Here is a 14,956-nt window from a genome sequence, read left to right as displayed (position 1 = left end):
AGCTGAAACAGTGGCTACCAGCTGAATGAATGTGGCCACAGGACCCCCCCCCCACACACCCACACACATCCCCCAGGGGAGCAGCTGCTACTGCAGAAGCCAGGTCCCACCTGATTTATGAGGCTATTTATTCAACACAGAGCCACGCCCAAGCCGTTTCTATCTCATAAGAAATCAAACGTAAAAGTGGGATTTTTCTATGCCGCCAAATTTCTGTCCTCCCCTTTCTGCTCTTCAGACATTTGTTTTACAAGCGGTCTTTAATGGGTGTTTTTGACACTCAAGAGGCAAAATGTCAATACTGCAAGAAAAAATACTTCATACGGTCGTACAGGCTTCACCGAAGCTTGATAGTGGCCCACATACAATAACTCACAGAGAAAAATTAACAGTTAAGAACAGAAACACAGTTGAGCTGGCAATGCTTTTGGGGTTAACTAGTAGGCAAGATTTATGCTAACAGACAGAAACTTGATTCAATTTTTTTTTTGGTCATGTCAGCTAGTGCTCTTATACGTCAAATTGTTGCTGCAAGAGTGAAAACGGTTAATGTGCTGTTCTTTTCTTGTTGTGACTGCCATTCTTTTTTTTTTAATCCTTCAAAGCTACCTGTGCACTGGATAACCTGGAAAACATGTGGCCAAGTGGTCACTTCCAATAAAAGGTCTATGTAAACATGCGTAAATGTGAGTTTCCATCTTCCACATTCAAAACTCGCGTTCGCGTGTAGCTTTGCAAGCTGTTGTGACCGTTTTCAGCCTCTACGTACAAAACACACGTGTTGCCAGGTTAATTAGGTTGAACTTTGACCACTCCGGTTTGGTAGTGATGTATGGAGCAGGGGGTGAAACTCATCGTTTCCAACGTAGCTGGTTTTTCTGCTGAATCCAAACAGGGCGGCAAGCCTGAGGACGTCTGTTTGTTTTTGAAGTAAAGATAAACCAAGACCACTCTCTTGACGTGATGGTAATCCATATCAGACATTGCAGGTATGCTAGCAATGAACCGAACCGTTTCTGTGTTCAATTTGCCAGATTTTAACATTTTGCACGAACCCTTTTCCAACTGTAGGAGGGAGATGTGTACAAGAAAATAGTAGAAAAAGAAGAAGAAGCCCCTCCCTGCTTGTCTGGTGTGAACACTATGGACTAAACACGTGTGGTTTCTTGAACACGTATGAAAGGCCATGTATCAACTGTGGTCTTATAACAGTTAGACAGTTTAAGCCCCCCCAATAGCTTGTCCCAAAGCCAATTTGTCTACATTCTTCTCCTTCTGAGCAAGTTTTGTCGGTGCCTCTTGCTTCCCAAACGAGCCTCTGAGGTCAGGTCCTGCTCAGAAAGCGAAGCCGAACGTGCCATGTTGGCCATAAATAGATTCAGTACAGATTTAGCTTAACCACTGGGCAGACTTCCCCTCCCACTTACAGCAGAGCTGATGATGGAGACATTAACTTTGTAGAAATGAAAACTGGGAGGGGTAACAAACATGGATTCCTTACCAGCTTCTGTTTTGAGATAAGAAGCTGGTAGATAAGAGATTGTTGGGAGGTGACAGGAAGTGAGTCCAGAGTCTTAAGTTTGTCAAGAAACAAATGGTTTCAAACTGGACACTGCCTTGGAATTCTTCCTTTAGAGTTAGGACTGTGACATGACTTAATCTGTCAAAACATTTTTATCTAAATACCTGTTTTCACATGCATTTTTTTTAAATAGTTTTTTTTTTTTTACATCCAAGTAGCTTCTTCGGTGCCATCAGCTGAATGGTAATACTGACTGTTTTTGCTTACTGCATCAGAGGTGTGGCTGAAAAGTGAGTAGGTACAAAAGTCAACAATCTGGTTGGGGTCTTGATGTAGATCAGAGGGGGTAGTTAATTCTTTCTTTGGCAGGTGTGAATGGGACCCTGGTATCCTTGGCAAAAAGCTCAAAACAGAGGTTAGGAGTTAAACCATAGACAGCATATCACAGGACAAAGCAGCTGTGATGTCATTAATAGAAAAAGCCTTACCTCTGGCTCCAGTGAAAGGAAGCCAATTCAGTCGCCATTTTCCCGTGATAGCCTCAGTTGACATGGATTGGTTCCAGTTGGTTTGAGTCACATTTCTTGGGCAACTGCTGTCACCAATCATAAAAAGCTTGTTCGAAGTCCACACACCTCCCAATGAAAGTGAGCTTAGGAAAATCTGTCAAATGTTCAAGGTGGGGGGCAAGCGGGCACCACAGGCATTTGATTAAACCCCTCCTGAAAAAGAGCGGTCTTGATCCCACTGTACTGAATAATTACAGACCTATCTCTAATCTGCCATTTTTAGGAAAAGTCCTTGAAAAAGTTGTCTACCAACAGCTCACTGACTTTCTCTTATTAAACAATTCGTTTGATGTTTTCCAGTCAGGTTTTAGACCCCATCATAGCACAGAAACTGCTCTTATCAAGGTAACCAATGACATCCGCCTGAACACTGATGATGGAAAAGTCACTGTCTTAATCCTGCTAGACCTGAGCGCTGCCTTTGATACTGTTGATCATGGGATCCTTTTGCACAGACTCCAAGACTGGGTTGGCATCTCTGGATCTGCCCTAAGTTGGCTCAAGTCTTATCTGGAAGACAGGAAATATTTTGTTGAAATTGGGAGTTGTGTCTCAGACTACATGGGCTTGAATTCAATTCAATTCAATTCAATTCAATTCAATTCAATTTTATTTGTATAGCCCAAAATCACAACAACAGTCGTCTCGATGGGCTTCGAAGTAAAACATGAAATCAAAAGGATCACGAATACAAAGAGTTCAATAGAAAAATACTAAAATGAACTAACAAACTGACTAAGCTATACTGGCATCCCTGCCCTTAGACCCCCCTTCGCGGTAAGGAAAAACTCCCAAAAAAACCGGATTCCGGAAAAAACGAAGAAACCTCAGAGGTGCCCACATGAAGGAGGGATCCTCCCCCAGGACGGACAGGCGATTTACCAGAACTCTTAGAGAAGAATTAACTTATCTAAATCTACAACTACATATATAAAAGTCCAGCAGACGAGCTTCATCCAGCCGTGGTTGTGGGGACAGTCAAAGGCGCGAGTCGAGCCGGAGACAGGAACCACAGCCAGGTGTAGGAGCAGGAGCAGAGACGAGGTACTCGGTCAGGTACAGAGCAGAGACGAGCCAGAGATGATCCAGAGGCAGGATCCACAGCCAGGTGTAGGAGCAGGAGCAAAGGCGAGGTAAACGGTCAGGAACTGGAGCACGGATGAGCCATCTGGAGTCTGGAAGCACTCCCACTCCCCAGGAGGGGAGAGGAAAAGAGGGACAATACATGAATCGCACTGCACCAAACAGAGGCATGGAGAACTAAATGATAAATTATGATCAAGAATAGAGGAGAGGAAGGGTAGAAGTAAAAAAGGAAAGAGGACAGAACCCCAGTGCACCATAGTTACCCCAGCTTCAACTTCTAGCAGCCTTTTAAAAGAAATAGTTATTATTAAGTTTAATTTAAACAAACTAACATTAAGTTAAATAATCTCTGAATACTAGCTAGTCTGACAATAAGCCTGTCCAAAGAGGAATGTTTTCAGTCTAGCTTTGAATGTAGAAACTGAGTCGGCCTCTCTTACATGAGCTGGGAGTTTATTCCATAAGACAGGGGCTTGGTGGCTAAACGCTCTACCTCCAACCGTACTTTTACTAATTCTAGGAACCACAAGCAGTCCTGCATTTTGCGAGCGAAGTGTTCTGATTGGTTGGTAAGGGACTATGAGGTCCTTAATATAGGACGGGGCCATTCCATGTAAGGCCTTATAGGTTAACAGGAGGATCTTGAACTTAATTCTAGAATCAACTGGGAGCCAATGGAGCGAAACTAACACAGGAGTGATGTGATCTCTTCTGCTGGTTCCAGCTAACAATCTAGCACAGAGGTGGGCACTGAGGGCCGCATTCCTGCATGTTTTCCAGCATACCCTGCTCTGGCGTGTTCTAATTGGCTGGACACACCTGAACCAGGTAATCAGCCATGAGTAGGGCAAGATTATTGGCTGGACACACCTGAACCAGGTAATCAGCCATGAGTAGGGCAAGACTATCTGGAAATCATGCAGACACACCGGCCCTCGAGGCCTGGAATTGCCCACCCCTGATCTAGCAGCTGCGTTCTGAACAAGCTGGAGACTTCTTAAGGAACTCTTAGGACACGCTGCTAACAAGGAGTTACAGTAATCCAGCCTCGACGTAACAAATGCATGGATGAGTTTTTCAGCATCACTCTTAGAAAGTATATTTCTGATCTTAGCAATATTCCGCAGGTGAAAAAAGGCAGTTCTACATGCCTGAGATATGTGAGCCTTAAATGATAAATCCTGGTCAAGTAAAACCCCAAGGTTTCTAACTGTGGAATTGGGGGCTATACTTATACCATCCAGGGAGACTATCTGAGCAGACAGAGCATCTCTGAGGTTTTTAGGACCAAGTATAATGACCTCAGTTTTTTCTGGGTTCAAGAGGAGGTAATTAATTGTCATCCAGGTCTTGATGTCACTGATGCAGGCGTTCAGTTTCTCTATCTGGTCATTCTGGTCAGGCTTCATGGATAAATACAACTGCGTATCGTCGGCATAACAATGAAAATTAATGCTGTGTTTCCTGATTATGTTTCCTAGGGGTAACATATAAAGCGTAAACAGGATCGGTCCTGTTTACGCTTTGTGGTGTGCCCCAGGGATCGATCCTGGGACCCCTTCTGTTCAACCTCTACATGCTGCCACTAGGGCAGTTAATACGCAGTAATAACATTTCTTATCACAACTATGCAGATGATACTCAGATCTATGTGTCACTGACAACAGGTGAATATGGGCCAGTGGATTCACTCAACCACTGCCTCCAACAGATCAGCGCGTGGATGCAGGACAACTTTCTCCAGCTAAACTCAGACAAGACCGAAGTTATTGTTTTTGGCCCACAGAAACAAAGAGAAATTGTCAGCAGCTACCTTCATTCTCTGTCTCTTAAACCCTCAAATCAAGTCAGAAATCTAGGGGTAATCATGGACTCTGACCTGAACTTTAACAGCCATATCAAGTCAGTAACATCAGCGGCATTTTACCACCTGAAAAACATTGCCAAAATCAAAAACATAATCTCAAAGCGAGACCTGGAGATACTTATCCATGCATTTGTCTCCAGTAGGTTAGACTACTGTAACGGCCTGCTCACCGGCCTCTCCAAACGAGCTGTAAAACAGCTTCAGTACATCCAGAATGCTGCTGCTCGAGTCCTGACCAAAACCAGGAAGTATGATCACATTAGTCCTGTGCTCAGGTCTTTGCACTGGCTCCCTGTACCTCAAAGAATAGACTTCAAAGCAGCTCTGCTTGTGTACAAGTCTCTCCATGGCCACGCACCAAAATACATCTCTGACATGTTAGTGCCATATGAACCATCTCGTACTCTGAGGACCTCAGGGGCCGGCCTCCTGTTGATACCCAGAGTCAGAACTAAACAAGGGGAATCAGCGTTTCAATATTCTGCAGCTAAGATCTGGAACAGCCTCCCTGAAGGCGTAAGACAGGCCTCTTCTGTGTTCATGTTCAAATCTAGACTTAAAACATTTCTGTTTAGCCGTGTATATGACTGAAAGGTCCTATCTGCACTTTTCTTTCCTTCCTTTCTTTTTAAATCTTTTTTTTTCTTCTTTTCTTTTAAAGTAAATTTTATGTTGATTATTTCTATGATGTATTGTGATTTTAATGCATTTTTCTGTTTTGTGAAGCACCTTGAATTACTTTGTGTACGAATTGTGCTATACAAATAAACTTGCCTTGCCTTGCCTTGCCTTGATTGGTCAGTTTATAACTTGAATAACTTGTGACAAAGAAAATGTATCATTAAAAAAAATTAAGATTAGCAAGAAGATAAGAGAAAAGTATCAGAGCAAGAATGGTTATTCTGACCAATAGAATGACTAAGTAATAGGTTTTGATGTATTTATAGAAGTCTATGGGATTTTGGCTTCTTGGAAGCAGCGGGTACTTGTACTTGGAATGCGAGGGGGGAGGGGTCACGCTGTCCAGTAATATACTGTATGTGTTCTGTAACAGAAGCCTATAGCCCATTTGCTTTGCAGCTAGGACATGGTGAAAAGGCATGTGAAACATTGGTGAATAGGGTGCAGTTCTTGTGGGCCACAGCAATGTTTGAATAATATCAAATTGATGATGATCCTTTAGAAAACTCTTGAGTTTGGAGCACATGCAACCATGCTTTGGCTATTTTCTTGAACTCTAAAATTCATCCTGAAATGTTTCTGCATGGTGGTAATACTAATATTAATCTTTTTTATTACTAAATGGATTGTCTCACAAAAGCACAGGGTCATAGGGGACAACCATTGACTGTATCTGAGAACTGGATCAAGTAAGTATGATGTCACATAAGAAAGGAATTGCTTCCGGTTTCAATGAAATTAAGTAAATTCAGTTGCCTTTTTTGCAATGCGGACCTCGCGTTTGTAAGCAATGATTTATCTGAGTCAACATTTCTATGGCAACCAGTGTTGCCAAACAGGGTTGAGCTTGTTGGAGGTTCACACCCCTACCGCTTGAAAGCAGGCTCAGGAGAATCTGTTTGTCAAATGTGTTGTACGTTTTACATACGACCACATACTTTTATTGAGGCATATGATTGGTCAGTTTAGAACTTGAATAACTCACACTACAGAACTAAAGAACATGTTCAAAAAGGTTATCAGATCAAGAATGGTTAACCTGACCAATAAAATGACTGAGTAAATACTGTTTAAATCCCAGTAGAAGTCTGTGCGATTTTATCTCCTTTGAACCAGCAGGTACTTCCAATTTGAAAAGCGAGGAGGGAGGGATCACTCAGTCCAGTTCTCATATACAGTCAGGAGGGCCAACGCTAATTTGTATCTGTCATGGCGAGGGAATTTTTTTAGACCCCTTTTCAACGATTTTAGGACCAGCAGTTGGGCTTACAAGGGATTGATATATTCACAATTGTATTGTAAATCCCCCTTAAGGATTTACTGCAAGGCTCATTTATAGGGGTGTTAGAAAAAATCGATTTGGCGATATATCGCAACAGTTCATTTGCTCTACTCTGCACAAAACAACAGGAAGACCTCAGCTAGAGGCAGTTTTTTTTTTAGTTTTTACTTTGGATGGGTACCGAACCTTAACTTAGTGCCATGTTGCTGCCAGCAGCATATAGAAATGCGGCTTGCGGTGCTTTTTAGTGGCCTCAGATAAGAACGAGTGAAGCACTGCAGCTGCCCAGTCGCTAATGCATGGAGCACCAGGCAAATGCTATCGGCAAAGCGGACTAAAGTTCTGCAGAACCTCACAGCAATAGATTCTAGTTTAGCGGCCTGATGGATCAGCGTTGTGTGTACAACTCTCTGAAAAAAGGCCGACATCGTGGCGATTTGCATGTGAGAAAGTGTGCCTGCAGCAGTGATATAGACAAAAGCATCTTAGCTACATTAAAGCGCTCTCCTTCACCCTGTCATGCTGCCTCATCATCACACCTTATTGTTTCTGGAAAGAATTAGTGCCCCCCCCCCCCCCCCCCCTTTATTTCTGAAGCACCATTCAGGCTCCTGAACCGTTTAAAAAAAAATCTCAGAGTTTATTTTTTTACATTCGATTTCCGATTTTTTTTCTTTTTTCTCCCCCCCTACTTAAGGAAAGCAATAAGTACAAACGGCAGACAACTTAAAGCAACATTTGCTTTGATTTAATCAAACGCAAGACAAATGTAGCCCCTATTTCTGGGATGAATAATAAATAAATGAACACACTCTTTGAATCAAAGTCCCAGCAGTGTTTTAAGTCACACTTTGTAGTCTAGACCAAAAGGAGACAAACATTCACCTTGAGAGTAGCACCATTTCCTAAAGGATTAACAATACAGCTCATATCTGGGGTTTAAGGTTTTAATTAAATTAATAAACCCCGTCCTCTCCACGGTATATATGGGTACCATGTCTTTGGCGATATGCAAATGTGTCCCACAAGATATAAACTAGAGCTGTGACGGTGTGGGATTTTTGATCATCACACTGATGAAGCAGTAGGAGTAGCGGTCAACACCTACCCCCCACCCTCGCCGCCGGCCGCATTGCAAATGAATACCAGTACAAGTAATAATTACAACGCAGTATTCTTAATTAACAAATAACAGTACAACTAACTATCTAACTGATAAACTAACTATATAGGTGTTGTAGAATGACTGTTTGTGTGTCAGGGCGCTGCGTATGTAGGAGGAATGAGCGCGTGCCACGCGATATTGGGTGAGAGCGTGCACAAGTGTTGGGGGCGCGCGTTCATGTTTGGAGTTACGGAGTGAAGGAGAACAGTAATAAAAGGTTTCCCCCGGGTGTTGAAATAGGTTTGTGGTGCTGCTGCCTTTGACTGCGATGGGCTTTAGGCAAATGTTGCAGTGTGGGGTCTCTTCCTCCACGTTTGTGGTAGCAAACTCATACCAGTTCCAAACAACAGATGATTTTATTCCTTTCTTGGTAACAAACTTCCCACTCTCACCGGTAGCCATGCTGTCGCTTGCTGTTTCATGTGTGCTATGATGTTGTTTGTCGCTTGCCACACGGCCGTGTGAAACTAACGCTATGGAAGCTCTGGGAAGCCAAAAACGCGCTATTACACAAAATCTCGATTTAGTTATTTTTTAAATCCCCCGTAACAAAATATTCGAATTAATTAATTCAATCTATTTTTCGCCCAGGCCTATTTCAGAACCTTATTGGTTAAGGCACATTCATTCTATTTTTTTTTTCTTACACTGAAAAATATTTTGTTGTGGAAAACAGATGATGTTGACTGTTCCCTTTATACATTTTAAGTTACCAAAATAAAAGCATTACGAATTTGCCTTGGTGAAAGCAAATTATATATGTTTCAGTGCTTAACATCGTGATCATAAAACTTAGTGACATTCAGGTACTGTTTTCAAAGTCATGTTTATAAAAAAAAAAAAAAAAAAAAAGTGTTCTGGAACAATATGGGGATATGTATCGTATCGCCAGACTCTTGCCAATACACACCCCTACTCATTTGGGATAAAGCCGCCTGTATGGAACAATTAAGTTTTAGATTTTGTTTTTTGCATTATCCAATCAGGCATTAAGTCTATGGCATCTAAGAAGGAAATTAGAATAAAATATGATAAAAGTACTTTTTCTGTTTCCATAAGCAAACGCATTTTGAAACAGTCAGCACGTACCGCTAATCTCTGCACAGCTTTTTTGTCCTCCTTGTTGCTGCAAACCGAGGCCCCCCAGTTGAAGTGTGAAGTCTGCGGCCAAATGAAAGACATCTGACATTCATTATTGTCTGTTTACCAGTATTGCAGCCTCAGCAGTTTTGCCTACCCTGGAGGTGTGCACAGCTGACTTATTGCCAGGTTAAATCTGATAAACCTTTGACATAGCATCCATCCTGGTCCCTTTAGTCGCAGATAACACGCCATCTTTGAGATTTATCTCTGTGCTGTAGTTTCACTTAATCTATGCCAAGTAAACCTCTTTCTGGAAAAATGAAATATATTTGTTACCATTAGAGAATTTAAATTGTGGACTACACACAAGCATTTTAGAAGGTCTTCATCTTTTTGTTTCTCTATTATGTTTATCGTAGTCAGGCAGGCTTTACTGTTTTCACACTTTCCTTCAGTTAAATGTTGATTCATTTAACTATGAATTTGGGTCTCAGTTGTAAGTGGAGTGAACGTCTGTTTCCCAGCTGCATCAGTTCTTTTTTATTAACATTTAGTGCTGGAACCATTAGCTGTGTTGCGAATGCGTTTATTCTCGTCTCTGTCTCAACAGGCTATTCATTAAATCCTCCAGAGCTGCAGACGTTTGCCAGCGCTGTCATGGACATAAATAATTCCTCGCACTGTTTAGCAGCACATGTGTTCTGCCCATATTTGTAGATTGTTCTCAAGAATTAATGGCCTTGTCATTGTTTTGTTTATTTCCAGTTGGGTCTTTTGGCTTTCTTACTGTCATTGTTTTAGAACAGTTCCAAATTTTGTTTGGCCTTTCCCATAACTTGGAATTTTGCTATTCCCTTGTTTAGGTTTAGATTAGACGTGCTTGATTCACAAAGACAATAGGCGCTGCTGTTTTGGCAACCAGCAGCTTTTCAGCTCTGCAGAATACGTTGTCATGCCTTCTTTTTCTTCTTTTTAACATTGCTCCAGTGGTAGATTTGGCTGCCTTCCGTGCATCTTCACACAGGCTTCCTGTGTGTTAAAGGATAGCGTCCTGTGTTTCAGCCTAGAATGGCAGACTCTGCATATGTGTGGAATTTTTGGGAGTCGTACTGTGCAGCAGCTCTTCAGGCCACAAACTGTGCATGGGTGTAACTAATCAAAGCCATTCAGTCACGTTCTTAAAACTGCTAATTTCGAAAAACTGCTTCTCGAGGGCAGCTTTAAAACAGACATTTGATGATTCTCTGCACTATTTAAACATTTCCTCTGCCAAACTACCTTAAACTAGTGAGTTGAACTGGTGTAGTGCCTTTGACATTTATGTGTCCTTTTTATTTCTTTTAGAAATGAGCAGAATTTGGTGTCAAGTTCTGAGCTTTTCTCAAAAATCCACCTCACATTGAGAGATTCTGTCCCACAGAGTGGAACCATTTCCCAACAGTAAATTCTCTGGGGCAGCAATTCAGGGGGGAACACAGGAAGCACACTGCAAAAACAAACAATGGAAACCAACAGTTTATCAGCAACATTTCGGAAAAATCTACAAGGTTCTCCATCTGGGAAGGGTCAGTCTGTTGAATGTTTAAGCAAAATGGCTTGGGACAACAGGATTCTTTGTCGATTTTTCGAATTTGAAAAACTATGAAAACACTTTGCATTGAGATTTAATACATGGAGGTTTTGTTTTGCGAGTGAGCATAAACACCCCTGATATCATATAAAGCCCTATTCACATGTGTCCTAGGTTTGACACATATGGGTGCTGTGGGTTTTTGGGCTGTCTGGGCTTTTTGAGGGTCGTTGAGAGGACTAGGTGTATAAGAGGTGGAGTGGTCAACCTCTGATTGGAATATTGCAGGTTGGATTCCTGCCCTACCCACCCATGTGTCAAAGTGTCCTTGGGTGGGATGACGTACCCCGCCCTCATTGCTCCTGGTGGTGCTACAGTCTTGGTCAGTAAGGTATGAAAACTGGCCCTTGCCGACCCAGCGCACATGCCACACGTGATACATAAATGGCTGTACAACGCCTGAAAGATGCTCAAACAAACTACATCCTGATTGTCTAATTTTTGTCTGAATTTTTTCCAACAGTAAGGCTACACACGTACTCTTGTGGAGGTGTTTTTCTTTTGTGTCTGATTTCAGTGTCAGTTGTGTCTAATTTCCCCAACAAAATATTTTTCAGTATAAGAAAAAAAATAGAATGAATGTGCCTTAACCAATAAGGCTCTGAAATAGGCCTGGGCGAAAAATCGATTGAATGAATTAATTCAAATTTTTTGTTACGGGCGATTTAAAAAAATAACTAAATCGAGTTTTTTTGTAATGGCGCATTTTTGGCTCCCCAGAGCTTCCGTAGCGTTAGTATCACACGGCCATATGGCAAGCGACAAACAACATCATAGCACACATGAAACAGCAAGCGACAGCATGGCTACCGGTGAGAGTGGGAAGTTTTTTCCCAAGAAAGGAATAAAATCATCTGTTGTTTGGAACTGGTATGGGTTTGCTGCCACAGACGTGGAGGAAGAGACCCCACACTGCAACATTTGCCTAAAGCCCATCGCAGTCAAAGGCTCTCACTCGCGTGGCACGCACTCAGTCCTCTTACACACGCAGAGCCCCGACACACATACACAACATCATTCTAAAACGCCTATATAGTTAGTTCATAATTTAGATAGTTAATTGTTACTGTTATTTGTTAATAAAGAATACTGCGTTGTAATAATTACTTGTCCGCTGGATGATTGGAGCGACTCCTGCTGCTTCATCATCTTCTCCGTGGAGAAGACGGGGTTTTAAAGCCTTAGACCCCAGATATGAGCTGTTTTGTTAATCCTTGAGAATATGTTGCTACTCTCAAGGTGAATGTTTCTCCTTTTAGTCTAGACTACAAAGTGTGACTTAAAACACAGCTGGGACTTTAAGTAAGTAACCTTTTTATTTTGGCCAAGTGAAAACAAGTGTAGAATAACGAAATAAGACAAAAATTATATAAAACAAAAAAATTATGTAAAACACAAGTCCAAAAGGGCGTGAGAAGAAGAAAAGTCTTGTACTTAACTTTGATTCCAAGAGTCTGTTCATTTAGTTATCATTCATCCCAGAAATGGGAGTTGCATTTGTCTTGCGTTTGATTAAATCAAAGCAAAATTTGCTTTAAGTTGTCTGACGTTTGTGCTTTTTGCTTTCCTTAAGGGGGGGGGGGATTGGGAGAAAATCGGAAATCGAATGAAAAAAATAAATCAAATCTGAGATTTTATTTTTAGGCCATATCGCCCAGCCCTAGTCTGCAATGACCTGTTGCTCGCAGCAGGCCAGTTGAAAAATGTGCATGGAGATTTTTGCTCTAAGGGCTCACTGACCTTGATGTTTCATGCAAGCCACCTGCGTGTCCCATACAACTTTCCCTCCCTTTTTCCTGCCTACAGACAATTTGTATCTAACCAGAAGGGCAGCTGTGACAGAGGCTTTTAGGGATAATACGGTTTTTTTCAATGTTTCTCATCCTAGATTTAATTACACCCTACTCAGCTTTTAGAGCACCATTATGATCCACTAGTGCTTCTTTTTCTGTTAGCAAATATGAAACCTAATTAGTGATGTCAACAAAATCTTATTGATATTGATCAACAAGTGCAAATCAATACTTATGTTATATTCTAGACAGGAGTGGACAGAGCAGCCCTGATGATCTCTATATTTGTAACACATGTTCTACGTTTTTATTTATTTATTTTTTTTTTTGGTCGTTGGCTGGTTGGTTTAAAAACATCAGGAGCAGATGTTGTGGACAGTTGTTTTCACTTCCAGTGCCTTTGGAATGAGTCTCAGAGATGATGGGACTGCAGTTTAAAAGAGGCTTTAGTTCACTCTTTAGAGTCCTCTTAGAAACCAAATGGGAGGACAGGTCAGAAATGGCTTGTTAGCACACCACTGCTATTTTCAACACAGAGATGGAGCCTTGCTGAGAAGAACTTGGCTCTCATCCAGAGGTCATGGTGTAGCTTCTGTTGTTATTTATTTAGCTGCTTGGAGAAAGGATCTGATGATGACTGAACTTTGATCAATGCCAATACATTTTTGCTGCTAAAGTGTTATAGATTTTTCTATTTGGGTGTGTTTTCAGGACCGCTCCTCCCTTTGGAAGTGTATCTTGAACCTTGCCACACACACGAGAGGAATGTTGGCAACATTTGAGAGAACAGATGTGGTTAGCTGTTTTTTGTGATAAGTACAGATCTTTTTAAAACCAGAAACTTCCCTTTAACAACGGATGCAGCTAAAATACTGCTGTGATGCAGGGAAAATGTAAAACACCTGTAATCATTTTTTTATCTTATAATTTCTCATTGGGGGAAAGAATCACACTTAAAAATCTTGCATTCCTTACAGTGATGCACAACTATTCAGTGAGTCAACTTGTTTTATGTTGTTTAAAACTGCACTTAAAATCCAATGTTTGTTTTTATTTTGTGTTAAAATCCACAAAGCTGGAGACTGCCTATAAAAAAACACACAAAAAAACAACCACGTTTTTTTTTTTTTTTAAATACAAGAGATTTGTATTAGATAGACGGAAGGACGGACGGATGGATGGATGGACTGACAGATAATAGGATATTTAACCACCAATTGTGCAAGTTCTCCCACTTAAAAAGATGACAGAAGCCTGTAATTTTCATCATGTATACCTCAACTATGAGAGACAAAATGAGAAGAAAGAAAAGCCAGAAAATCACATTTGTAAATTATGGTGGAAAATAAGTATTTTAAGTTAAACTCAATACTTTGTTAAACACCCTTTGTTGGCAATGACAGCAGTCAAATGTGTTCTCTAAGTCTTGAGAATGCTTTCAAAAACCTTTGCTGGTATTTTGGCCCATTCCTTCATGCACATCTCCTCTAGAGCGGTGATGTTTTCGAGCTGTCGCTGGGCAACACAGACTTTCAACTCCCTCTAAAGAGTTTTTTATGGGTTTGAGATCTGGAGACTGACTAGGCCTCTCCAGGACCTTGAAATACGTCTTCCAAACCCACTCCTCTGTTACCCGGGCAGTGTGTTTGGAATCGATGTCATGCTGAAAGACCCAGCCACGTTTCATCTTCAAATCCCTTACTGATGGGAGGAGGTTTTCGCTCAAATTTTGACCATACATGGCCCCATTCATTCTTTCTTTTACACGGATCAGTCATCCTGGTCCCTTTGCTTAAAAACATCCCCAAAGAATTATGCCCCCCCCCCCCCCCCCCCCCCCCCCATGCTTTACAGTAAGTATTGTGTTCTTTAGATGCAACTCAGCATTCTTTCTCCTCAAAAACATGACAAGAAGAGTTCTTACCAAATAGTTCTATTATGGTTTAATCTGACCATAGGCCATTCTCCCAATCCTCTTCTGGAACATCCAAATGTTCTCTAGACAGGCCTGCACATGCACTGGCTGTAGCAGGGGGACACATCTGGCACTGAAGGATTTAAGTCTCTGGTGGTGTAGTGTGTTACTGATGGTAGCCTTTGTTACTTTGGCCCCAGCTCTCTGCAGGTCATTCACTAGGATTTTTGCTCATCGTTCTTGTGATCATTTGCGGGGGAAATTTTGCGGGGACCCCCAGATGGAGGGAGATTATTCATGGTCTTGTATGTCTTCCATTTTCTAATAATTGTTCCCACAGTTAATTTTCTGGATTTTCTTTCT

General features: G+C 41.5%; 1 protein-coding gene across 2 annotated transcripts in view; it reads left to right on the top strand.

Annotated features, from left to right (window-relative positions):
• Window positions 1-14,956, top strand: part of itgb1 (integrin subunit beta 1) — a 40,776-nt gene that overhangs the window by 1,271 nt on the left and 24,549 nt on the right. The window lies entirely within an intron of this gene.

The sequence above is a fragment of the Oryzias latipes genome, chromosome 20 (genome assembly GCF_002234675.1).
Source record: "Oryzias latipes chromosome 20, ASM223467v1".
Classification (NCBI taxonomy): domain Eukaryota; kingdom Metazoa; phylum Chordata; class Actinopteri; order Beloniformes; family Adrianichthyidae; genus Oryzias; species Oryzias latipes.
The sequence above is the reverse complement of the archived record's forward strand: the minus strand, read 5'-3'. Positions and strand labels throughout refer to the sequence as shown.